This window comes from Tenrec ecaudatus, chromosome 2, assembly GCF_050624435.1.
Source record: "Tenrec ecaudatus isolate mTenEca1 chromosome 2, mTenEca1.hap1, whole genome shotgun sequence".
Taxonomy (NCBI): Eukaryota; Metazoa; Chordata; class Mammalia; order Afrosoricida; family Tenrecidae; genus Tenrec; species Tenrec ecaudatus.
The window spans coordinates 80,529,673-80,555,863 of NC_134531.1; the positions used below are offsets into that span (position 1 = coordinate 80,529,673).

At 39.7% G+C, this 26,191-nt stretch overlaps 1 protein-coding gene across 2 annotated transcripts in view; it reads left to right on the forward strand.

Moving 5' to 3' along the window:
* The window catches only part of XRCC4 (X-ray repair cross complementing 4), a 297,968-nt gene that overhangs the window by 282 nt on the left and 271,495 nt on the right, over nt 1–26,191 (forward strand). The gene's annotated exons all lie outside the window — the stretch shown is intronic.

Here is a 26,191-nt window from a genome sequence, read left to right on the forward strand (position 1 = left end):
CTTTCGGGTCCCGAGGGAATCCTGGGAATGTAAAGCGTTTTCGATATGCTTTGGATTGCTTGTGTGGCTAGCCCAGAATTCCACTTAAATCTGGAGGACTGTGTTGGGGACACTGTGTAATCAATTCCAACACATGCACATTTCTTGCGAGCGTTTTTTACAAACTGAATTCCATGGGCTCTGAAACTCTTGGGATCTGGAGAGACTTTGGGTAATTATAAATGGAAAGGAACTAACCTTTCCTTAGTACCGTCGTTGATCAGAGAAAGTAATACATGCTTTTTTTCTTTTAATCATGAGTACAATGTTTTTCTAGTTTCCTCTAATTTTACTAATTCTTTGAGGCTGGGCTCCCTTCCCTCGATTCTGTTTTATCCCATGGCAATTTTTTGATGGAGAACACCGTGACATAGTCATGTTTGCATGATTCTTGGAATAATCAGGCAGTGAAGAGTTCTTTTCAGAATATTGCCAAAGTTTTATCTTACTGACTCAGAAGGAGAAAGAGGGAGGATTCATAACCACCCTCATAGAGGTTCCAAGACTGTAAATCTTTATGAGAGCAGACAACTTCATCTTCCTCCTGCGAAGTGTCTACTGAGTTTGAACTTCTGGCCTGATGTTAGCTGTGCAACACCTGACTCATTACCAACTCCAAAAACCCACTCCCACTGATGGCTCAGTGGCCTTATATGAGATTTCTGGGCCTGTAAATCTTTACAGAAACCGACAGCTTCAAGCCAACAGTGCCAGCAGAGCTCATTAAACCCACCGCCCCAACCAGACTCACTGCTGTGGAGTATATTCTGCCTCATGACAGCCTTGTAGGACAGGCAAGAACTGGCCGTGTGGATTTGTGAGACTAATTTACAGGAGTAGGAAGCCTCATCTTTGTCTTGAATAATGCCTACTGGTTTAGAACTGACTGACATTGCAGTTAGCAAAGAAATGTGTAACCACTATGCCACCAGCTCTCCAGGATCCATTAAAGTAAGGCTAAATAAGAACCTTTTTTACCTGTTCTGATTTATCTACAAATTCAGCTTAAAGAGACATGTAGTAACAGATCTTGTTTTTGATCAGGGAATTGGCTGTAGGAGAAAACATTTGCTAGTTTCCATAAACCACAACCAAACCAACCATCACAAGTCAATTATGACTTAGCAACACTGTAGCACAGGGTACAACTAGTGTTTCAAAGGTTTACAGAATAGAAAGCCTCATATTTCTGCACAGTGGTTGGCTGATAAGTTCAATCTGCCGACCTTGTGGTTAACAGTTCAACACGTGGTTCACTATGCCCCCAGATCTGGAGTTACCCATAGGGAAATGCAAATCTCAAGTAGAGGCTGATCATTAGTATTATATTTACTGTAAAACAGCAAAAAGGTCATCTGGTGAGATCTCTGGGGAATCCATAATTGAGCAATATGGCCATTAAGCACATAAACCCTTTGTTTTTGTTTTTAACTAGTCCCTAGTTTAGGGACTAGTGTATAACAATTTTTAACTATTTCAATAGACTCCTTTCTGTAGCTCTGCTCTGTAGATACACTTTTCAAACCAACTTTAGTTTCCTCCTTGAAAACCAAATTGCTAAGAGTCAGTGGAAAAGAGGAAGCTCCTCAACCAGATGGACTGACGCAGTGGCTTCAACAAAGCACTCACATGACAACCATTGTGAGGATGGTGCCGGACCGGCTAGTGCTTTGTTCTGGTGAACATAGGGTCACGGTGAATTAGAACTGGCTTGGAGGCAAACATCAACACAAACCAAAACCAAATCAGATTACCATTCCTTTTTAAAAATTGATGGTCGTTCTCATCTTGAAGAATATTGCCCAATTTGGCTCTATGTCTTCCTAGAGTTATTTGTCAAAATAATACATTTTTCTTTTCTGTGCATGAATGCACAGTGTTGTGAGAATTAAGAGAGTTAATACAAGAAGTCATATATCCAAGTGCTTAACTGCAATAGGCTTTCAGTACAACCGGTCCATGGGAGAAAGAAAGGGCTTCTACTCCCATAAAGGGTTACAGCCTTGGAACTCACAGTGGCACTTCTACGGTGACCTATGGGAGTGCTACGAGTTGACAGCTACTTGAGGGCACTGAGAGTGAGTGGGAGTTCGAGGCTGTCAGTAAAGTCTTGATTGTTACTCTGAGCCTGGCTTTCTCCTTCCCTAACTTAAAAGCTTCAAGGAAGGAATGAGGATAGAAAGATGAGTGTACTTATTTGTATTTGCCACCATCAAACATACCACCTTCTATCTAGTTCCTTTCCTACTTGGGCCCAGGATTAATGATAGTATTGTTCATGATGAGTTTACCTGTGTATAAGAGGTCTTCAGAAAGCTCATGGGAAAATTTTATTATATTTTAATTCCATTTTTGCACAAATTCTTTGAAGCCTCTTTAGATAGATATGTGCCTCTTTAATATCCACAATACATCTGTGAAGTAGGACATTATGTGATTTGGACATTGTGCAAATATTTTATTAAAACCAGATTGGAACCCACTTCTGGTTGCCTTTCATGCTGCCTCCACTGCTAAGGCTGCTGATGGAGCAGGAAATGGTGGGGGCAGCAGGAGCAGAGTGAGAGGAAGTGAAAGATTAGGGAACAGTGCTTGGCCACCCCTTCCTTTGTCCCACCCACCTGAGCAGCAGGAGCACCATGGGCCCCTTAGCCCTCTAGCAGCCAACACTCCCCTGGCTGAAGGACAAAATTGAAGAGCCCATGCCATGCCAAGGCCATGCCCTCTGTCTCACCTGCCTGGACCCTACCTGAAATCCAATGTGGCAAGAATTTCATCCTGTTTTGTTGTTATTAGGTGTCATGGAGTTGGTTGCGACCCTTTGCACAATACAAGGAAACACTGCACAGTCCTGCACCTTCTTGGTGTCTGAGCCCATTGTTGCCATTTCCTGTGTCAGTCCATCTCATTAAGGACCTTCTTTTTAGATTCCCCTGTCCACATTACCAAGCATGATATCCTGCTCCAGGGACTGGAGTCTCCTGACAATATGTTCAAAAAGTGTGTAAGACAAAGCCTTGCCAACCTTGTCTCTAAGGAGCACCGTGGCTGTACTTCTTTCAAACCTGACTTGTTTGTCCTTTTGGCAGTCCATAGTACTTTCAGTATTCTTCTCCAGCACCAAAATTCAAATGCATCAACTCTTCCATCTTCCTTAATCAGTTTTCACATGTCCAGTATTCACATGCATATGAGGCAATGAAAAATAATATGGCTTGGGTCACGTGCACTTCTGTCTTCAAAGTTGCATCCTTGCTTTTCAAAACTCTAAAAAAGATCTTGTGCAGCAGATTTACCTAAGGATGTGTCTGTTTATTTCTTTACTGCTGGTTCTATGAGCATTGATTGTAGACCCAAGCAAGACAAAAATCCCTGACAACTTCAACCTTTTCTCCAGTTATCGGAATGTTATTGTATCTACGTGTGTATAAGCCGAGCTTTTCAGCACATTTTTAATGCCGTTTTTGTGGTAAAATTAGGTGCCTCAGCTGATATTCGGGGCATATACTTGTGTATATATACGGTGTTTATTGGTCCTGTTGTGAGGATTTTAGACTTTACATTGAGTTGTCATGCATACTGAAGGCTGAAATCCTTGATCTTCGTCAGCAAGTCATTCAAGTCCTCCTCATTTTCAGCAAGAAGGGTGTCATCTCCATATCACAGATTGTTGATAAGCCTTCATCCAATCCTGATGCTGCATTGTCCTTCATCTGAAGGTCTTTAAAGTCACTGTAGGAAATGATAAACAAAAGGAGACCTGCTTTCCTTTAAAAACAAAACAAACATTCAGGGGTGACGGATGTGGATGTGGTTGGACATTGCCCTCGGGGCATCTCAGTGACCAACACCTGTATTAAAAGGTTTTTTTCTCTTCAACTATTTATTTTTCTGGTCCTCAGCCAGCCTGAAATTAAGATTTTTTTTGGTTGTGTTTTTATTTTTAATCTCTCTCATTCAATGTATTTCTTTATGGTTTTAAAATTAGGACTCACAAAAGTTTTGTATGGCCTGCATGCTATTTTTCTCAACGTATTAGTAACCCTATTTCACTCCCAAAATCTGCAACAGAAATCCTGTAAGGAGTTTAATGAGTTGTCTTTTTTCCATATCCCTATTTTTCTAAATTGTAAATTTACACCAATGTGATTATTACAGCACACTCCTCTCAAACTGCTCTTTTAGTGTCACTTGGTGTTGCTTATTCTTAGGTCTCAAGGTATTTGAACTATCAGCCAACTTTGACGCAAATGATCACTCCCCTGTCCTTGTTAACTCCTAATAGCAGCAAAAGCTATAACGTGTGTGTATTAGCCTGGGTACTTTAGAGAAACAAATCCACAGAAACTCATGTATAAGAGAGAGTTTTATGTAAAGATTAAGTGTGAATCAAGAAAACATCCCAACCCAGTGGTGCCCAAACCCACAGGTCCAACATTAACCCATTAACCCATATGTCCAACACCAGTCTACAAAGTCCTCCTTCATATCACAAAGCAGACATACCAATGCAGACTGCAGGAGGAAAGCCGAGTCAGTGAACGTGTAAGCATCTCAGTGCTGGCAGGTGTCTCCACATGGGTGCTCCAGCGTCGGGGTAGGTCTATGTGACTTCTCCCTGGGGATGTTTTGTAGGAAGTCATTCTTGCAAGCTGAGCAGGGAACTGCTAAGGAAGCTGCACCCTGGTGCGACCATCACAAAATAAGAGACCTGAGAACTAGAAAGGTGAGGATCACCGAGCCATTTATCCCTGCACCCTTCAATTAATCCCACATGTGTTTATCGACCAGGTTGGCACAATAAACTAACTCAGTGTGTGTGGTGATTACATAATTTGGTGTCAATTTGGGACTTGAGAGGATTAAGAGTAAAGGAGTAGTATCTAGTCTGTCAATCAGATCACAGCTAATGACGCCTCTCTGTGGGCATGGCTTTCTACTGAGAATTCTGGGAATTCCTGCATTTCCTCTTTGGAGGCAAGAGACAGACTCTAGGCTCACTCCCTTGGAGACTCTCTACTGACAAAACAAATGGCACTATGCTGATATACTTTGTACCCTGGGAACTGGAGAAGCCACGTGGAGTCCCCTGTCAGCGCTGAGATGCCTACATTACTGATCCAAAGACTTTCTACTCACTGGCCTGTGACCATCCTTCATTCAGCATCATTGCATGTGTTTTATGAGTCTGAAGAAGATTTTATAGATTGGTATGACTTATGGACTAATGTTGGACTTAGGGACTTGATATGAAATGAGCTGGGACGTTTTCTCAATATTCAATTGCTCTTGTGTATAAACTTTTCTTATATACATAGGAGTATCTGTGAATTTGTTTCTCTAGTCTATCCTGATGAACGTAGTGTGTGAGAAAAATGGCGTGGAGGCCGCACTGACACCCTCCAGCTGTACCAGGGAAAAGGAAAATCCACCTTCCCTACCAGCCCAAGGCCAGTTTCTGTGAGGCACAGAGGTCCAGCACGCCTTCGCCCTCCACTCTACTCCGGCACCTACTGTCCCTCCCACAGCACTCTGCTTATCGTTTGGTTCCAATAATTGCCTTCAATGGTGTAAGGAAGGTCTGGAATCATCCCTGAACTCCTCAGGCTTTCCTGTTGCCACAAGACAGAGATCAGACATGACTCAATCACTGCTCTGACACCAACTGCTCCTCCCACTCAACTTACTATGCTGAGGTTGATGATTTATTACAATGGCTGCAAATAACTCATAGAAAGTACTTGCAATTAAAGGAGTTTGTTAGTAGAATTAATAGGTTACCAAAAGCCATGACTAGTAAACACTAAAGATGTGGTTGTTGGCCCACAGCAACACCTCTTCAGCCATCAGGCACGTCTTTCTGTGCTCATCCTTGGCCCTTGCTTCAGGACCAGGATGGCAGCCCGCGGCTTTGCTGCACCAGCTCATAGTTTTGGTTCTGCTCTTCTGTCTCAGGGTCTCCGCCTCAGCCTCTAGTGTCTCTGGTCTCAGCTTCTCTTTCTTTAGACCGAAATCTTGAGCAGCCTGTCCTACACTGGGGGAATCTTCTGCCAATGGTCCTGATATTTTTCCCTCTTCCTGCCTAGGTAGTTCATATTTGTAGTTAGGGGAGTGTTAAGTAACACTGACCAGTGCCCTCTATTAAGGGCAACAAACATGCCCTATTTGCTTAGTCCCATCAATCATTGGTGGGAGTTACCAAGATGGATAGAAGTGCCCTATTAGGAAATTTCACTGCATCACAAGTGGCCACACATAACTAACAGACAACACTCCTGTTTCCAAGTTTTTTTAGGGAAATTAAGAGATTACAAGTCATGATCAAAAATGATAAGGATGCGGTTATTTTTGTGTGCAGTACAACTTTTCGGGCTTGCCTCTCTTTGGCCACTCAGCCAGGTGGGCTCTTAGCTTCTGCCCTTTTTTGGTGTTCTAAAGCTCCTTGACCCCAGATAAATGTCCAAATAGCATCCCACTCTTTCCAGCCTTCTGCCCGAAGGCACTTACTTTTACTTATTCCATAGACCAGCAAGTTGATGCGGCGGCTCATGATTTCATGGCTTCAGCCTCTGATGACCCTGCTGCTGCCACCACTTACAAGGGCAGGGATCTTGGGCATACTCCACTTTGTAGCTCTTCTTACTTTATGGTACTGGATTTCTCTGTCCCAGCTTCTGAAGTGGCTCACTTTGTACCCAGCAGAAGGGCAAAACTGTTTAGTCCTGTCATTACAGTCTTCTGCACTGTATTTACCATCGCCTCATGTGCATGTAAAAGTCAGACAGTAAATAAGGAAGACTGAAGAAGAATTGATGCATTTGAATGTGGTGCTAGAAAATAATATCGAAAGTCCCTTGGACTGCTACAAAGACAAACAGATCTATATTGGAAGAAGTAAGGCCAGAGTGCCCCTTAAAGGCAAGTATGGCAAGACTGTATCTTACATATTTTGTACATGTTGCCAGAAGAGACCAGTCCCTAGAGAGGGGCATCAGGCTAGATAAAGTGGAGGGGCATAGAAAACGAGGAAGACCCTCAACAAGATGGATTGACACTGGCCGCATCAGTGGGCTCAGGCATAGGAAAATTGTGAGGATGGCATTGTGTTTTGCATAGAGTGGTTATGGATTGGAGCCAGTGGGACTCAACAATGACAACGCCACCTTATTTGCACACTTCCCCCCACTCATTTGGTGGGAGCTACATAAACTTTGGATAGAAGAGCTATCCCAATTATTTTTACGTTCCTGAACTGTTTTAGGCAGAAACCAAAGCTCAAATACTCTTCACTAAGAAAGAAATAGCAAAGTGCCAGTGGCATCCGATCAAGGGTGGAAGTCATAAGACCCACATATATCAGGCTGAGTTCTGAAGGAGCACGCATGGCATAGTGGATTATGCCTTGGACTTCTAACCACAAGGTCTGCAGTTTGAACCCACCAATCCTCCACTGGAGAAAGATTAGTCTTTTTTGCTTGTGTAAAGATTTACAGTCTCAGAAACTCCAAAGGGCTCTGTACTCGTCCTATATGCTTGCTATGAATCAGAATTGACTCAACAGCAATGAGTGTTTTGTTGAGTTCCAGCTCTCACAGGTTTCATTCTATTTTCTTCACTTGATTTCCATGATACTTGGTTTTCTTTCTACTTCATATATTGCTTCTTACCTGTCTCCTTTGCTAGATCTTTCCATTAGTCTTGATTTCTTTTTGTTGAAATGTCCAAATCTTGGTCTTTGGTTCCATTCTTTCCCTCTCAATATTTCTTCTTGGGATATCATCTAATTTCCTATTTTTTAGTACTAACTGAATATTGCTTACTCCTAAATTTATATTCCTAGTCTTCATTCTTTCTGAACTCTAGACTTGCATATCCAGTTGTCTCCCTTGCATCTCTACTTGATACTACCTCTACATCTAAAAGAGATCTCAAACCAAATAACTCTCCCTATTGCCCCAAACATGCCCCATCCTTTCCTATCAGTTGATGGCAACCTTATATAGTTAGTTACTCTAAGTTAAATTTTTGGGAGTCATCCTTGATTCTTTATTTCCTATTATACTCCCCCAAATCCATCAGCAAAATCTGTTGGCCTTCTTGATCTAGAATGTGGCCATTCCTACTGTGTATTCCTATGAGTTCACAAAAATACTCTTGCTTGTATTTCTGTTAGCCTGTATCAGTTCTCTCTTCTATTACTTTGAGTTTTCTAATGGATCTCCCTATATTCTTTAACTTACTTTATTCTTTTAAAACAGAGTAATACTTTAAAGATGTTTTAAAATGGTATTTAAACTTTGATTGCACTATGAATTGTGTGATATATGGATTAAATGCCAATAAAACTGTTAAACATTTTATTTAGGTTCTAAATATATAGAGTAACCACAAAAATTATTAAAATAATATATTTATTATAAGTGGATTTGAATTGAATTGGGCAGCATCTGCTTGAATTTATCAGAAAAGGGCATATTCACCATAGGATTCCTAAGGCTGTGTGTGTGTACGTGTTTTACCTTTATATTTTGAATTGCGTGAAGGCTACGGTGCCATGTTCTTTTCCACAGTGGTTGTGCATTTTGCAAACTCAACAGCAGCGGGTGAGAGTTCCAGTCTCTCCACACTCTCTGTAAATTTGTTTTCTGCTTTTTCGAACTTTTAAAGCTGCAGTGAGATGATACCTTATTTTGGTTTGCATTTATCTAATTGTAATGATGGAGAGTATTCACGCATATGCTTGCTGGCTGCCTGAAAGTCTTCTTTGGTCAAGTGTCTGTTTATGTTCTTTGCCCAGTTTTAAAATTAGACTGCCTTTTGATTGTTGAGGTGGTGAAGTTTGCTATATCTTTTAGAGATTAGACCCCTGTCTAATATGTCATTTCAGGACTAATGCTTATGAAGCTGACTGCCACATCTTTTTTTGTGGAATGGCTGTTGAGTTCATGCTACTGACTTTTCAGTTAGCAGCCAGATCCACAGCCATGGTGTTAGTTCATCTCCTTGATGGTCTTCCTCTTTTCTTGCTGAAGCTGTATTGACCCAGCATGATATATATCTTGCTCCCGAGTTAAGGCTCTTCTGATAATGTCCAGAGTACAGGAGATGAAGTATAGCCATCTTTGCGTCTAAGGAGCATTCTGGTTGTACTTCTTTGAATACGGATTTATTTGTTTTTATGGAAGCCCATGGTACTTTCAATATTCTTTTTCAATGCCATAATTCAAATTTGAACTTACACCACTATAGGTGGTTAATGCATTTTAAAGCCCTGTGAAATTTGTTCCTGGTTGCTTTTGAAATGGCTAGCGCTGATAAGAAATTGAGGCTTGCTCTTTAATTTTTATTCTACTGCTTAAGATTGGCTGAAATCATTGGGAAATGAAACTCTTATCAGCATATATTTAATTTTGATGAGGTTGAGCTTATTTGGGGGAGGAAAATACTGTATATTTTCATTTATTTACATGACCAAAAAGAATAAATCCCTGTTAAGAATCTGTAACCGCTTATGTTTTTGCTAGAGGCCAGCCCTGCTATTCACTTTACGTTTAATTTTGCTTGTGTGCCCCGGGAAACCCCAGAGTGCGCAGTGTTTTCTCTCACTAATATGGAAATTTATCTTCAAAGATGAGTCATTCATGATTAGTATGTAAGTGTGATCTTTGATATACCATATATACTTGAGTATAAGCTTAGTTTTTCAGCACATTTTTTAAGTTCAGTTTTTGTGGTAAAATTATGTGCTTCAGCTGATATTCGGGGCAGCGGGTCAGCTTATACTCAAGTATATACGGTATGGTATAAAAATAGAGAAAGTAGTTTTACATATAATACATTATTGAATCCTTGATATTGAGCTAAAATTCCCACTGTACTATATGATATGCATTCTGAATTTCAACTACACTTTGACTATCATACCAGGAAGCCCTAGTGGTGGTGCCTGGAAAGCATTGAACTACTAATCACAAGGTCCGCAATTCAAGTCCACTAGCTGGTTTGAGGGAGAAAAATGAGACTGCTCCCATAAAGATTTACAACCTTGGGGAAACCAATAGGGGCAGTTCTGTTCTGTCCTTAGGGTCATTATGAGTCAGAATAAACTCAACAGTAGTGAGTTTGAGGCAGAAGTAATTGTTGGCACTGGCTTGAGGTTTTGAATATCATCTTTTGTAGCCTGTGAATCCACTTATAACTCTGTCTAGCTTAGGACTAAACACAAACAAAGAAGAAATTTGCTCAACTTTAGAAATCCTGCTGTGGTATTAAGGGTGAAGTTGAAAATGATGGATGAGATTTGAGATTATCTAGTGATCAAGTACAAATGTTATTTGGAGAACAAGTAATTTGTACCCTATTTCCTGAGCTTTATAAACCCTGTAGCAATGCCCAAAGTATTGAAATAAGCAAAGAACTCAATCTGGTCTTTGTGTGGGAGGATGCTATTAGTTATCTTGTAATTCAATCTGGACAGTTAATGAGGTTTTTATTGACTAAAGAAGGACTTTGTTCAAATGTAACGGAAACAAATGGTAAGAAATAAGATGCGGCCATTGTTGAAGACACTCAGCGTGAAGACATGCTGGGGCATGTCAATATTTGCCGTAAAATTTGGAAGTTGCCGAGTTCCTGTTTAAGAAATGTGACTCTAGCACCGAATGCAGTATATCAATAAATAAGGAATATGTCCAAAAGAACAGCTGCTCAGGAAAAATAGGGTAACATCTGTCTAAACTTTGGAACACTTAAAAAGTTAAAAGTTTAAACATTTATTGATGACTCTTGGTATTTTGTAGGTAGATTCTAGTTCAGAGTGCTATAGCACTAATTTCCATATGTGGGTTTAACTTTAATTTCAAAAAAGGATGGCATGGCGGCGGTGTCTGACTTTATACATTACTTATGCTGTGATACTCATCTACAAATGCACTAATAATGAAAGCTTGTTTAGAAACCAGCCTCTTCTTTTTGAAGAAAAAAAAAACATTGTTAAGATTGGTTCGGGTCATGACTTACTTATTACTTTTAGGAACCAGAAGTTTGTGCTCTGAGAACTTTTTATGGCCTAACATAAAGTGATAAAATCTGTCTTGGTTATGAACTGACAACTGTGTGTCAGAAAAAACATCTGTCGAGTAAACATCAAATTAACTGAATATTACTGTAACTTAACAAAAAAATTTGATGTAGAAAAAAGACATTTGAAGTTTTTTTTTATTGAGTCATTAGAACCAGCACTATTATACCTGTTTCACATACTTGTAAATGAGAGTTTTAAATACATTCTATATATAAATATCCTTAAAATGGTTCTAGGGGAACATTGAAAAGGAACGCAGATCAAACAAACAAAACACCATGGACTTGACCTTTCATTTCTTTACTGGTGGTAGTGATTGATGGCTTTTGTATGGCTTTCATATCATCCCTTAACCACGTTATAATACTGTGTTGATATTGTGAAGAACAAATGAAAGGAACCATGGTCAGAAGCAACATTTGTTTCTTTAAATATCCTGATAAATATGAGACAACCAATTTGCTTAGAGATTTTCATAAGAGGCCCATGAGGACCTACCCATTCTCTTCAGTGTATTAATCAGTGATAGAAGATAAAGTGGTATACTTTTTAAATTTAAATACAATTAGAGAGAATTTGCCAGTATTCTGAGGTGTAAGTTAGTGAGCTTTGAGGAGAAAACATTGAACTGATTAATTCCTTACTTTTAAAATTTAAAGAACGTATTTTAGCATGTAACCAAGCCTTGAGCCTTTGTTTCGAATGGACACTAATATTACGATTGCTTTTCTTTCCAGGATCTTTAGGGCAGTGGAATGATTAGGGATTTTAAGAGGGTGTTGTGACCACCAGGGAACATTGTCAGAGAGGGTGAGACCTTTGTGCAGACTTTTATGATTTTTTTCTAAAATAATCCCAATAGTTAAAATAGCATTTTCATAAACATACTATACATATATCTACAAGTCTAAAACTCTATGCTAATGTACTTTTTGAATCTTCTAAAGAGCTCCTAAGGAACCCTGTGGAGTAGTGGTTACAAGTTGCACTGCAACACACAAGGTCAGTAGTTCCCAGCCATCAGCCACGGCTTTTGTACTATCTTAAAGAGTTACAGTCTCCGTAATCCACTGGGGCACTTCCACCCTGTTGGCTAGGGTCACTAAGGGTGGGTGGGCATTAACAGTGAATTTGGTTGTTTTGGGAAGGAGTGCTTGTCACAATGGTGGTTTCCTTCCAGCATTTTAACTACAATATTGTGGTTTATTAGTATTTTGAACCAGTCATTGTGGTGTTATCCCCTCTGACAAGGTCCCCTGGTGGTTACAACACCCTCCTAAAATCCCTAATCATTCCACTGCCCTAAAGATCCTAGAAAGAAAAGCAATCGTAATATTAGTGTCTATTCGAAACAAAGGCTCAAGGCTTGGTTACATGCTAAATATGTTTTGTAAATTTAAAAGTCAGAAATTAATCAATCCTAATGTTTTATCCTCAAAGCTCACTAGCTTTCACCTCAGAATATTGGCAAATTCTCTCTTAACTATATTTAAATTTTAAAAATATACCGCTTTATCTTCTACCACTGATTAATACACTGAAGAGAACGGATATCAATAACTTCTTTTGAGAATGAAGTAGTAATTTAAGAAAAAGGAGAAATATTTTAAAATAGCTTCTGCTTGGTTACTGATATCTTATAATGAATAATGTAATTTAATGTAGAAGAATTTCGAAAACAAACCTTTTTGTTGGTATTCATGTAATTTAATATTATACTTATGCAATTTACAACTATATATGCTGCACATTATTCTGTGATTAAGATTGATAGTAAACATTATTAAGTATTCCATATGGTTAGATAATGGAGAAGGTTCCATGGGGTGAGAGAAGTGACACTATGAGTTACCACAATTTTTGGATTATTCAGTAAGCAAGGTAAGCGTGAGCTTACTTGTGTTTACCTATAACTGGTAGTGCATAATTTCATATTTTTTCACTATATCAAAGATTTTCCTTTTAGCTATGACTGACATCTCTCTCTCTGCTAACCCCATGGCACCTTCTTACAGAATCTTCAAAGCCTTTTTTTAAAGTTTTAATCCTTGATGGGGATAGTCAGCATGGCCTGCTTGTGTCCATTTACTAATCTGTAATGAACAGTTATCCATGTGAGACTGTTCACAGTAGATTAGTAAGCAATCAAAAAGAAGCTCCTGTTTATCATGCTTATTGGGTAATCTACTCCTAGTTACCTCACTGTGATCCTGGGTGCTATAGTGGTTAGCATTGGGCTGTGATCTGAATGGTTGTCAGTTCAAAACCACCATCAGCTCCACAAGAGAAAGACTTGACTTTTTACTCTCATAAACAGTTCCAGTCTTGGAATCCCACAGGAGTGTTGCTATGAGTCAGCACTCACTCTATGAGAGTGAGTTAATTTTTTGTTTTTAAATACATTTCATGAATGTAGAGTATCATACAGAAGCAGTGTTGTGAGTATTTGTTAGACATAACCCAAATCCTTGAGGGAATGAATTACTGGGCCTAGTGTAATCAGAACCATAGTCTTTGGACAAACCAAAGTCTGTTAGCATGACATAGCTCACAGAGACAATGGTTCACATCCTGCTAGTGGAACAACCGGGGTCTCTTGCTCTCTTTTTAAAGATCGTTTTATTGGATATACTTCGTTTTATTGGATATACAATTTAATCATTCAGTTATGCTAAGAGTTGTGCAGTCACCACCACAATCAGTTTCAGAACATTTTCTACTTGTACTCAGCTGTTGTTAGCGCCCCATTTCTCCCCAGTCTCCTCCTGTCATTCCCTTAGATCATTAGTCCACTTCCTGATTCTATAGATTTATCTATGCTAGATTTCATATACAGAAAATCATATAAAACATAAACAGGAAGTAAACAACACCACAAAAAATCCAACAACAACAAAAAACCGGCATCTTCAGAGGATGTATTCTGGTACAGATAGGAACTGGAAACACAGGGAATCCAGGACAGATGATCCCTTCAGGACCAGTGCTGAGAGTGGTGATACTGAGAGTGTGGGGTAGAGAGAGGGAACCGTTTATAAGAATCTACATATAATCTCCTCCCTGGGAGATGAACAATAGAAAAGTGGGTGAAGGGAGACCTCAGACAGTGTAAGATATGACAAAACAATAATAATTTATAAATTTTCAAGGGTTCATGAGGGGGGGGTAGCAGGGAGGGAGGGGAAATGTGAGGAGCTGACGCCAGGGGCTTGCATGGAGAGCAAATGTTTTGCGAATGATGAGCGTAATGAATGTACAGATGTGCTTTATACAATTGACGTATGTGTGGAATGTGATGAGAGTTGTATGAGCCCCCAATAAAATGATTAAAAAGCAAAACAAAACAAATCTGGGTCTTTAAATTTCATGAGCAACCACCTAAGGTACAGCCATTTGAGTTTCTCTGACTGGAAGAAAGAAAGTTGATGAAAATCGAAAGATATAGGAAAAACAGCTAGTCAGTGGACTAGTGGATCATGTACACATCAACCTGTACAACCCTGAGACCAGAAAAATTAGAGGGTGCCATACTAAGGACCATATTAGCTGGTTATAGTTTAAAAAAAAAAACCCCAAACATCCTACCATCTAGTCAATGTTAAATCTTGGTGGGAGTAGAAAGCCCAGTCTTTTGACTATAGAGCTGCTGGTAGTTTTGAACTGTTGACCATGTGGCTTGCAGCCCAATGCTAGCTACTACACCACCAGAGCTCCTAGCTCATAGGTGAAGTGGAAATAATGTGCTACAAAATTAAAAATCATAAGAGACCAGGCTTACTGGTGGGCCAGAGATAGCTGGGATGGGCAAGCCTATGGCTTTTAGTCGCCTGTAGGTGTAGAGGTGTACTACCCACTGTGGTAAATAATCAACCGCAGAGCATCAAAGGGGCAGCTTTTACCCAAGGATAAAGTTCACAGAGTTAAGAAGGAAGACAGGAAGCAGGGAGGAAGCAGGGTAAGTGACGGCACATTGAGGCGATCGCAATGGAAAAGTTTAAATGTGTATGAATTGACTGTTAAAAATGATACAGCGTTCCGCAAACCTTCACTTAATTCACAATAAAGTGTTGTTTGTTTTTTAAAGGAAATGTAATGCACTTTATAAAATGGTAACAATATTAAGCTGAACATGAAAATCTTCCTGCTTTGGGTTGGATGCTCCGAGTTTAATGTAGTGTTTCCTGAGTGATGACTCATAACCCTGATGGAACATTCATATCATCACAGTCATCCTAAGTATGTCACAGAGCACTGTGAAATAATTGAGGTTAACAGAATTCAGTAATTTGCTGAAGTGCATGCATTCTTTGAATGAGAAGTCATAACTGAAGTCCGTCAAATTCCAAAGCCTGACACAATGTAGCTTAAACAAAAGAGAAATTCTTGGTTTCATAATTTAAAATTTCAACTGTTATGTTTGGTTTGTGGTGCAGCAGGAATCAAATATGACCTGCGTTCCACCTTTCAGTTTTGCTTTAATTACTACCAGACTGAAAACATTATAACATCAAATCTAGTAGAAAAGAGAATCTATATCCCATATAATGCAAATAAAGTCTCAGAATTGAGGTTCTTTGGACTTAGTGGTCCTCACTCCAGTCACATGCTGACCTCTGAATCCAGCGTTGAGGTTGGAACATACATTTGGTGTCATGTTGGCCCATAGTCCTCTCCCTTGGTACCTGAAATTGGAATCCGTTTTCCCAGAGCCTGTGGGCTGGGAATAGCAGTGAGCGGGGATCACCCAGAGCATTGTTGATACAAGTCAGGAGAGTTTGTGTTGAGCTACCAGAAAAGCAACAAAGAAACTCTCTCTAAAAGTTAGTTGAGTGAGCACTGTTAACATTGTAGCGCAGCAGCACGTGCGTGTGCGCCTGTGTTTAAGCAACTATGGCAAAATGTCAGCCAGGTGTACAAATCAGTACACGTTAAATGAATTTGGCTTTATGAGTTAGGGTTCTGTAATGATTATGTGTCAGGGATTGGAGCAGGTGTTTAATTCCTATTGGATAGGTCACAAATCTAAGATTGTATGATTTTAACGATGTGCCAAAGGATGAGAAATTTGGGGGAATAGCAACTTTCCAATTACTTCTAGTTTCTTTACTACAATGGCTATGTTCAAAATTGAATATAACTATGGAGTGGCTCACATATTGAACAATTTTCCACAAATTTTGCCCTTAAGAATAAGTTATTAATGTAGCACTAATAAATAGTGAAGTCATTTCAGAAAATGTTATGACTAGATAACAACATTTTCAGTTGACTAGAAGGCATATCTTTTAGCTGTTGCATCTTTGATGTAGTGTTCCACAGTGAAATTCACTAGAGCAGCGTGTGTAGTTTGTTTGTTGTGCAGCTTGTCAGATGGAAATGTTTACCAACGAGCCAATTCTGAGTTCAGCGTTTCTTTTAATTGGCTCCTAATATTTTAAGAATCAAATTGGATATTAAAAGTAAATTTATGGTATATTTTAGGTACATTTACATGAAGGGAGTGTAATAAATATAATCAGCTTGGTGATCCAATAACGGTTTTCAAAAATTTTTTAACACATTTTATATGGGGAATGTAAAACATACCAAAATAGAATAGTGTAATGGATCATGAATTCTTGCTATCTTATTTCATGTATATTCTACTAGAATATCAGGTTTCTGTATTGTTTAAATCCAAGACATCATGTTATTTCATATAGAGATATAGTAATGTGTCTGTTAAAACTAAAGATACTCTTATCATAACTAAATAATTAACAACAAATTCCTTCTGTCATTAAATAATCTAGTTTATCCTCAACTTGATCAGATGATCTCATGGATTTGAAACGGATAGTTGGTTGAAACATGATTTAGCTAAGGTCTGTACATTGTAGTTGTTTAAGCATTTTGTTAACATATGTAGATGTGAGCTTGCCCAGCCATGCTTTTTTCTTTGAAACTTACTAGTTGGAGACACTGGATTGCTTGGCCTACAGGGTCTCCTAGTTTAGGTCCTTACCAGTTATATTCACTTGGCAGAGTTTAGTGTGATTCTCTGTTCTTTGTGTTTCTTGTAAGTCAGTAGCTCCAGTGATGTGATCAGATTTAGATTTTATTATTATTATGTTCAGCATGAATACACAGAATTTAGGGGTTTTACTATGGAAGCATATTTAAGTCCATAGGTTTTGAGTTCTGTATTTACAACAAGAAAGAGATCAGAGTATGAGGAAAGAGTAGGCAAATACTTAACTATGTTGATCTTTTTAGTGGACATAATCTGTAATTACTTTGGTAACTGTTTGCCTCTCTAATTTTAAAGAGGCACGTAATCCCTTGGCCCCTCAAGTCTCTTTTTAGCCCTCAGCTCTGTGGTCTGTCTCCTGGTCCCCTTGCCTCAGCCTCGGATCTCGATCTGGCCATTTGTTCCGCTCCATGCTGCAGTTTCAGTGCCTCTGGTCGCAGCCTCCACTGCTTCATCAGTAATTTGCTCCACTGATGGTTCTTCTCCCTTATGGTCATGAGAGTTCTCTCGCCACTTCTGAAATGGTTCATCTTTATAGCTAGAGGAGTGACAAGTGAAACTGGCCGGTCCCCTCTATTAGTATTTCACACATCTTATTTGCATGGCCCTACCCAATCATTTGGTGGGAATTAGAGACATAAACAGAAGAGCCATATGAATTTTCACTTCATCGCAATTACAAAATAACAAAAGTGTTTACAATTGGCCATGGTCATCATTTATCCATTATTTGGCCAAAGAAGATGCCATATTAAAATACAGAAAAACGCTATCTACAAGTTGAATCATATATTTAATGGGATAATTTTATAATGGTTTTTGGTATATGCCAAATGCTAAATCTTCCATTATAACAGTAAACATTTGCTGTACTTGGCATCTTTCTGGATATCTTAAAGTAATTTTATATTTCTTATGCTTTATTAGGCATTTGTGTACTTTGGCCAAAGTTTTGTGTTCATGCTTTCAGAATTGAATTTAATAGCATGCATTTCAATAAAAGGTACTTTTCAAGACACTGGAATTGCAGTTACATTTAGTAAATCTACTAGTTAGCTTTTGATTTTTTATTAATACTAGATTTATCATATGAAAAGTTTTTATTTCTCCTATTTTTGTTTATTTTGGCCCTGATTTTTTTAACATTAAATAAAGCAGCAGTAACTTCATATAGCATTTACCAGGTCTTTAATAAATCTCTTCCTCTTTTCTCACTTAACACTATAACTCCTGGCTAACCAAATTATTAGCTTCTTGGTATCTTAATTATAATTTTATAAGCTTCTAGAAGGTAGATATCTTTTTTTTTTTGGTGGTGGTGGTGGTTAATTTGCTGGAGTTCTTACAATGCACAAAGTTTGTACAGGTCCTCCCCTACTGAATGCTTGTTTGGTAGATGGAGTGGGTGTTTTGCTAATGGTTCATAGCAGTTGGTATAAGTTGATTATTTCAGCTTGCTAGGATGTTTGTGCCCTCTATGTTGTGACTGAAATTAATTTACTTTGTATGACTTCTCAGATCAGCTTTTTAAACATTGCATTGCAAAAATAAAGCTTGTTTTTCTCATACAAAGTAGCTTTATTACTAGGTATTCCATAATTTCTTTTGGGAAAGACTTTGATGTCAATAATAAGAATTTTTACACTGTCTAATGCATCTAATATTTCCATATTTTTTCTTAAAAATTCACTTTATTGGGGACTCTTACAGCTCTTATAACAATTCATACATCCATTGTGTCAAGCACATCTGTACATATGTTGCCATCCTTTTCCAAACATTGTCTTTGTATCTTGAGCCCTTGATCAGCTCCTCATTCCCCCACGCCCTTACGAACCCTTGATAATTTATAAATTATTATTTTCATATCTTACACCAACTACTGTATCCCTTCACCCATGTTTCTGTTGTTTGTCTCCCCTTCTGCCCCGGGTGTGTGTGTGTGTGTGTGTATGTGTGTGTGTGTGTATGTGTGTGTGTGTGTGTGTGTGTGTGTGTGTGTGTGGTTATATTTTGATCATTGTGATCCATACCTTCTTTCTCCCACCCACCTTCCCCCTACACTCATGGTATCGCTATTCCCATTATTGTTGCTGAGGGGATTATCTGTGCTGGGTTCCTTGTGTGGAGAGCTCTTATCTGTACCAGTATACATGTTCTGATCTCGCTGGATTTGTAAGTCCTCGTTTGATTGTTTTTTAAATCATTTTATTAGGAGCTCATACAACTCTTTTCATAATCCGTACATACATCATTTGTGTCCAACACATTCGTATATATGTTGCCATCATCATTCTCAAAACACCTGCTTTCTACTTGAGCCCTTGGTATTAGCTCCTCATTTCCCCCCTCCCTCGCTGCTCCCCCCTCCCTCTGTGCCCTTGATAATTTATAAATAATTACTATTTTATCATATCTTACACCATCTGACGTCTCCCTCACCCAGTTCTCCACCGTCCATCCTCCAGGGAGGAGGTTATATGTAGACCTTGTCATCTGTTCCTCCTTTCTCCCTCACCCTCCCTCTACCCTCCCGATATCGCCACTCTCACCACTGATCCTGAGGGGTTCATCTGTCCTGGAATCCCTGTATTTCCAGTTCCTGTCTGTGCCTGTGTACATCCTCCAGTCCAGCTGGATATGTAAGGTAGAAGTGGGATCATGATAGTGGGAGGGGCGGGGCAAGGAAGCATTTAAGAACTAGAGGAAAATTTTATGTTTCATTGTGGCTACACTGAAATCTGACTGTTTCGTAACCTCTCCACAGCCCTTCTGTAAGGGGATGTCCAACGTCCAATTTCCCTAGATGGGTCCTGGGTCCTCACTCTGCACTCCCCCTCATTCACAGTGCTATGATTTTTTTTTGTCTTTGATGCCTGATAACTGATCCATTTGATGCCTTGTTATCTCATAGGCTGGTGTGCATTTTCCCTGTGGACTTTGTTGTTTTTAGTTAGATGGCCCCTTGTTTATTATCTTCCAGCCTATGGCACCCCAGATTCTATATATTTTGACAACTGGGCACCATCAACTTTCTTCACTGCATTTGCCTATGCACCCGCTTTGTCTTCAGCGTTTGTGTTGGGGTAGGCTGGTGTGCATCTTCCATGTGGGTTTTGTTATTTCTTAGCTAGATGGCCGCTTCATTGTCTTCAGATCTTTAAGGCCCCAGATGCTATATCATTTGATAGCTGGGCACCATCAGCTTTCTTCACCACATTTGCTTGTGCACCCATTGTCATCAGTGATCGTGCCAGGCAGGTGAGCATCTCAGACTGCCGAATTGTTAGAACAATGTGTTCTTGTGTTGAGGGAGTACTTGAGTAGGGGCCCACTGTCCATCTGTTTCCTTAATACTAAACCTATAAATATATGTACATAGATCTATTTACCCCTCATCATATATAAATATATTTATATCTATATGCCTGTATTTAAATCTGTACGACTACCCTTTGCCTCCTAGTTCTTTCCTCTGTTTCTTTATATTTTCTTCTTGTCCTATCATGTTCTGCCTTCATTTGGGCTTTAGGAATTCTTTTCGGTTACATTGCCCTTGATCCAGCCCTGCCAGAACTCCCACACCCTCCTTGACACTGATTTTGGATCACTTGTTATTCCCTTGTCCCTGGGCTTGTTAACACCCTCTTCTTTCCCCTGTCTTCCCTACTCCCATATCACCCCGGAACTGTCATCCCATGTTCTCTCTTCTGGCTTGTTTATTCCACCTATTCCTTCCAGGTAGACATGCTATGTACTATCACAAGACTAAGTACCATGAAGCAACAACAGAAAGTAAAACAATAGCTACAACAACAACAACACACCACACACACGCATACACACAAAAACGTATGAATAGTTCAGGGTCTGTTTGTTTTCTTTCATGGGTGCTTTCCAGTCAAGTCTGATGGGGTGCCATGCCCTGGCACCGCCTCTGTCCCTAGAGACTTCATTGCTCTGATCCCCGCTGCTCTGCTGCATGTCCCCAGAGGCTGGCTTCGGCGTGGTGAGCTCATGGCAGGCACAATTCCCACCTTGTGTCTCTAGTGTTGTCCCCAATGGTGCTATGGGTCAATGAGGAACACTGTGTCCCATGGTGGGGCTGGCCCTGTGGTCATCTCTGCATTGATTTTCTGAGCAGGAACATTGTCCTCAGGGCTTGGTGAGCCAGGATGTACGTCACTCTTTTCTTTTTTTCCCCTATGCCCCCTTGTGCTCTGACCAGACCAGTCTCTCTTCCCCTCTTCTTGAGCTGTAGCATCAGTGCTGTCCTCTGAAGTGAATTCTTCCTGCGGGGAGGGTGGTACTGTACATTTAGCTGGCAATGGGGCCGGCCTCTCAGGCCCCTCTATCAGTTCCCTGCTTCATGTCAGTGTGTTGCGTTCTTGTCTTGGAGCTCCGGGTTGAAGTCTTGTCTCTCTTGCCCTGTGGAAACACAATCAGCACCCTCCCCCTGTGTGGGTTAGTGCCCTGTTTCCCCGGCTACCCATACCTTTTTCCATCCTCCCTTCTAATGGGCTACCATATGTATCCCTGAGTTTAGGCTGGCCTCTGCCATATTACCTGGGCCTCACCCCAGGGATGGATGTATACAGCATCTTCTTCCCTATGCCCCTTTTGAATTTTTTTTTCCAGCTTACTTCAGCTGACTCTTGTTGTACTTGTCCTTTTGTGCTTGGCTTACTTCATTTAGCATAATTTCCTCCATTTCTTCCCATGTGGCGATGTGCTTCATGCGTTCATCATTGCTTTTTCGGGATGCGTAATACTCCATTGTATGTATGTACCAGAGTTTTTTAATCCATTCGTCTGTTGATGGGAATATGGGCTGTTTTCAACTCCTTGCAATTGTGAACTGTGCCGCGATGAACATTGGGTTACAGATATCGGACCGTGGTTTGTTTTTTGTCTCTTCTGGGTATATGCCCAGTAGGGTGATTGCTGGATCATAAGGTAGCTCAATTTCCAACTGTTTTAGATATCGCCAAATTGATTTTATAATGGTTGTACACACCTACAGGTCCACCAGCAGTGGACAAGAGTTCCTGTCTCGCCGCAGTCCTTGTTTTTTTCTAATGAGAAAATCAATCTTGATTTTTGTGCATTTTGAAGACTGCTGATGAATTACAACTGTCTTTTATAGAGATGTATACTTTCTGATTCAGTACTATTTTAGACTCCTTGGAAGAAGTCTACCAATCTCTTTAGAAAGAAAAGTCTGTTGTCTACCTCTCAAAATCATTGAATGAAAACCCCTTGGAGCCAAACAAGCCCAACAGTGGTCTGACTCCCGTGGATAATGGTTCAAGGAAGGCATTTTAAAGTTTTATTGTACACGGGTTGGGGACTGACTAACAACAATAATAATCCTTATAGCAGTTAGTTTCAAAGTTGATGTTAATTGATGCAATAGGAGGGTTACTGATTAATTCTTTTGATGACTATAAACACGTGGGCTCTCAACCATGTATGTGTCCTTTCCGCCCCTTTGACACTACAACTCAATACTGTGGAAACAAAGCACCCACAAGTATGATACTCTAATGATAAATGCCCCTAACTTGTGTTTACCTTATCGCTTACTTAATTCAGATGTTGTAGAGGTCAGAACATAGGAAGCCAGCAGAGTGAGTGGTAGTAGAATTTTGACGCTCTCAGGATCCTGCTTCAATGAGTACCAGCTATCTATACTCTTAGCGTTCCGCCTGGAGTGATTCAACGTGAACACTTCAGCTTGGCTTTCTTTGGTTAGGAGGTAGAGAGGACGAGTGTGTCCCTGAGCATGATTCTCATATCCTTCTTAATTTTTAGTGGGGAAATAATGTAATTGGCAGCAGGCTCCCTGGAAGCTGATCATAACCTGTTTCCCAGATGTCAGGGCCTTGGAAGCAAGAGTAGATTTTGTTCCATCTAGGCCGGACATGGGTATCTTAGGAGAGAGAGAGGCGTGCGATAAATGAAAAGTAGGTGCAGCACTCCCGTCATCATCCATTTTGTCTGGTCTTATACCTCACTGCTCAGAAAAAGCCCTTTGTAACTGTCTCAATCAGTGTGCCTCTATTACCTTCTCAGACCTTAGTACAGCTCTTACCACCCACATACTGTGGGTTGTTGTTGTTAAGTGCCATTGCCTCGATTTTGACCCACAGTCACCCTTTGCACAGCAGCGTGAAGCATTGCCCGATCCTACACCAACTTCACAATTCTTTACATTCTTGATCTCCTTGTTGAAGCTACTGTGTCAGTGCATCTTACTGAGGGCATTCCTCTCTTTGATGCCCCTCTATTTTGAGTGCCTAATTCTTGTGCCATAAAGATTCCTTAGAGCTGAATTAGGTTGAATCTGCAATTCAGGATATACTATAGGTTTTAGTTTACAGGATTTACTGTCAGTTCATTTGTACCCCAAACATTCATCCCCCTGTTTGCCATTAGAAAACAGGCAGACTAATGGGTTCAATTATGGCCACATACATGAGTGGGGGGGGGGGCAGATATAGTATAGGACTTGTTTGTTTCTAGTCAACTCCTTTTAATTATATTTCATTTTTGAGCAGCACATTTTTCAAGCAGAAAAGATTGTGCATAAGCTTAACTGAAAGGAACCCTGGTGGTGCAGTGATTAAGTGCGTAGCTGCTAACCAAAAGGGGGGCCATTTGAACCCAGGAGGTTCACAGGGGAGAAAGATGTGACAGTGGGTTGCAAAAGCTCAGCCTTGCAAACTCTGTGGGCACTTATGCTTGGTTGTCCTACAGGATCTCTATGAATCATAAGAAACCTGATAGCAATGGGTTTGGTTAGACTTGTGGTTAACTGATGGTGTTTCGTAGAAACACAATTTCAAGATTGAAAAAAATCATTAAGTACTGAAGTCTTATTGACAAAAGACGGTTACTTAGTCAATGCTATATATTTCAGCCACTATCTTATCTCTTCTCTTCTTCAGTTCTGTTAAGTGTCCTTCCCACCTGGAACTCTGTAATTAGAACTAAAGTGTTCTTGTGAAAGTTTCCAAAATAGTAAGCACACGCTTATCCTTTTTGTCAAGGTTATTTATAATTGAGAGTAACTGTTTGAAGAATATAAAGGGAGTCAGCCTTGGAACTCTGAGTCCATTTTTAAAGGCATTTTGAATCAAGGGAAATTTATTTAGGAGATAGGTCACTTTATTATTTTGTAATACCCACTTCATAAGGCGAGATAAAGGAGGAAATTAAATTTAAACTCATCACTTCAACTACTGATTATTAATGGTGTGTGTAGAAGATAAGCACTGAAAATGTGTGTACTATGATATTGGAATGGTGGCATCTGGCATTCCACAGACATGGGAAGTAATGGAGAATGGACCCAGACCATGTCAGAGACATCTTTGTAAACTTACAGTTCTTATGTTTGATTCCTGAAGCTTTAGACTGCCTACGTATTTTCCTTGATCGTCAACAATACATGACATGCTTTCAAATGAGCTTATGTCAATAGTTGTACCTCCATTTTGTTCTTACTTTGCATGATCAACGATGCCAGTTTGCTTAAGATTCAGAATTTTTCTACCACTTAGAATTGTCAGTGCTAGCACCAGGAAAATCAAGATGGTTAGGGTGAAGATAATCTTGATAGGATTTGAAAGGTATTTAATAATCCTGAACATTATTTACCCTTAAGCTTTAGAAAATTCTAACTTGAAGTATCATTTCCGAAAGCACTTCTAATATGAAAGGTTACCTTAGTATTTTAATATTTTAATTGCTTTAGAAATATAATGGTAAGTTGATTTTGTGTTTTTCAAATGAAATCTTAATTTACTATTTGGTTAGATAACTCGAACAATCAGTTCATCTTGCTGTTAACAATGAAAATGTTAGGATAAATTTTTAAGTAAAACATTGCAAGTGTTGACATGCTGATTAAAAAAATGAATAGTCAATACTTTTTCTTATTTTCAAATATATGTAAAAAGTAAGATAACAGTCCTTTTATAGTATTTTATCAAAAAGTACATAACCCAGGGCTTTGTGACGAAATCATGTCTTTTGTTTTCATCTAGCAATTAGATATGTTCTTATTATGTATTGAATTGTGTCCCTCAAAGAATATGTTGTAAATATTTACCTTTGTACCTGTGGTTATAATTCCAATTGGGAGTGGATTTTCCTTGTTATGCTAATGACAGGAAGGGTGTAGGATGTGTCTTGGGTCAATTTCTTTTGAGATATAAAAGCAATCGATCAAACAAGTGAAAGACACTGAGATGGGGACAAGAGATGCTAAGCCCCTTAGAGATCTGCCCGGAGCCTTAGCTTAAAAGAGACAAGCAAGAACTTTTCTCCAAAACCAACCCAGAGAGGATGCCTTCTTTTAGAGCCAGTACCCTGGATTCAGGCATCCAGCCTCCCCGATGGAGAAAATACATTTTTTGTGTTAAAGGAACCCATTTGCAGCCCTTTTGTGAGAGCAGTACCAGATAACAATGACAGCTCCTATTCTTAAATTTTTCTTTTACTTTGTGGTTTGTGTTTATTTTCCTTTTCTGTTTTTCAAAAAAACAAAACCAGAAAAATACAAGATAACAGAATACAGGCAGTACCTGGGTTTCAAATGCCATCCGTTCCTGACGGTGTCTTTAAAAACTTGTAAATAAAATGGAACCAGTGGATCAGGTTCTTATTTAGCTTTACTTTAGTTCTAGGCGTCCTGGTGCCATAGTGGATTACGTGTCAGGCTGCTAACTGGATGGCCAGTAAGGCTTTCTACTTCTATAAGAGTTTCAGAAGCCCACAGGGGGCAGTTCCACCCTGTCCTATATGATCACGGAGTCCACACGGACTCAGTGGCAGTGAGTTTAGTTGCAGAATAAGGAGGTCTGGTGGGGCGCTAGGGTAATTGTTGGGCTGCCAATCACAAACCCACCAGTGCTTCCAACCATCTAGACGTCTGTGGGGAAAGATTTGCAGTTTTGAAAAGTCCTGAGGAGCAGTTATACTTTGCCCTAGAGCAGTGGTTCTCAACCTTCCTAATGCCACAACCCTTTAATACAGTTCCTCATAAAATTATT